The sequence below is a fragment of the Aulonocara sp. 'chitande type north' Nkhata Bay genome, linkage group LG22, assembly GCF_057382095.1.
Source record: "Aulonocara sp. 'chitande type north' Nkhata Bay isolate Kocher_YH1m ecotype deep benthic linkage group LG22, A_spYH_male_GT1.1, whole genome shotgun sequence".
Taxonomy (NCBI): Eukaryota; Metazoa; Chordata; class Actinopteri; order Cichliformes; family Cichlidae; genus Aulonocara; species Aulonocara sp. 'chitande type north' Nkhata Bay.
In genome coordinates, this window is record NC_141364.1 from 38,741,359 (window position 1) to 38,742,704 (window position 1,346).

At 45.5% G+C, this 1,346-nt stretch overlaps 1 pseudogene; it reads right to left on the reverse strand.

Moving 5' to 3' along the window:
* LOC147304691 (kelch-like protein 28 pseudogene) overlaps positions 1–231 on the reverse strand; it is a 1,271-nt pseudogene extending 1,040 nt beyond the window's left edge.
* Positions 232–1,346: the final 1,115 nt, after the last annotated feature.

The following is a 1,346-nucleotide window of genomic DNA, read 5'->3' on the forward strand; positions in this document are numbered from 1 at the left end:
CTCCACCTCAGAGGTCTCCTTTTCTGACAGGTTACACGTAAACATGGCCTTGAAATAAGGACTGATGCTGGCCAGCACTACTTTGTGGGCATGGATCTTGGCATCACCCACACGCAGCACAATGTCACATAGTTCGTGATCCTGCCGCAAGAGCTGGAGGCCTTGCAGCAGCTCCTCTGAGTGAGAATGTGTCAGACTTGCAAACATATAGGACTGGTCCTGCTGGTCCATCTGTAGTTTACAGCCCGTCTGGCGTGCCGCTGTAATGACCGATTTTGCAGTGGCGACGACAGCGAAGCCCGGGCGGCTATCAAGAAAACAACTAAATGCAACTAAATAAAGCCTTTTTGTACAACTTCATGAAGTTGGCTGTAACTTTTGATAGAAGGCTCAGACTCACATATTTATGGCTTTATCTTATAGAATTCAATATCCCCGTGCTGGGTTTTGCAGCTGTTTGAGCTAAGATTTTCCAGTTTTTCACATAATGAAAACGTATACTTTGTTTCATGCGAGTTCCCCATTCAAATGAATTGAAATCGCAAGAAACGCACTGTCCTCACGAAATAAAGCGTTTTTGTACAACTTCATATACATCTTATAGAATTCAATATCCCCGTGCTGGGCAAACAGGTTTTGCAGCTGTTTGAGCTAAGATTTTCAAGTTATTCACATAATGAAAACCTATACTTTGTTTCGGGCGAGTTTCCCATTCGTAACAGTGAGAAACGCACTGTCTTGACGAAATAAAGCGTTTTTGTACAACTTCATATAAATAGCTGTAACTTTTGATAGGAGACTCAGACTCACATATTTATGGCTTTATCTTATACAGGTGGAGGTGACACAAACCACCTGCAACTCAACACCTCAAAGACTAAGGAACTGGTTGTGGACTTCGGGAGGTCCAGAGAAGGTCCACTGCCGGTTCAGATAGAGGGGGAGGAGGTGTAGGTGGTCAACAAGTACAAGTACCTCGGGCTGTGGGTGGACAATAAACTGGACTGGTCATGCAACACAGAGCACCTGTATAAAAAAGCCCAAAGCCGACTGTACTTCCTCAGGAAGCTGAGGTCTTTTAACATCTGCAGGAAGCTCCTGAGGATGTTTTACCAGTCGGTGGTTGCTGGAGTACTTTTCTATGCTGTGGTGTGCTGGGGGAGCAGCACAGCAAAGAAGGACTCATCCAGGCTGGAGAAACTGATCAGGAAGGCTAGCTCTGTGGTCGGCATGAAGCTGGACACTCTGGTGAGAGTGGCAGAGAAAAGGACATTAAAGAAACTGATGGACATTATGAACAATGCTGGGCATCCTCTGCACATGGCCATTAACAACCAGAAGAGTCT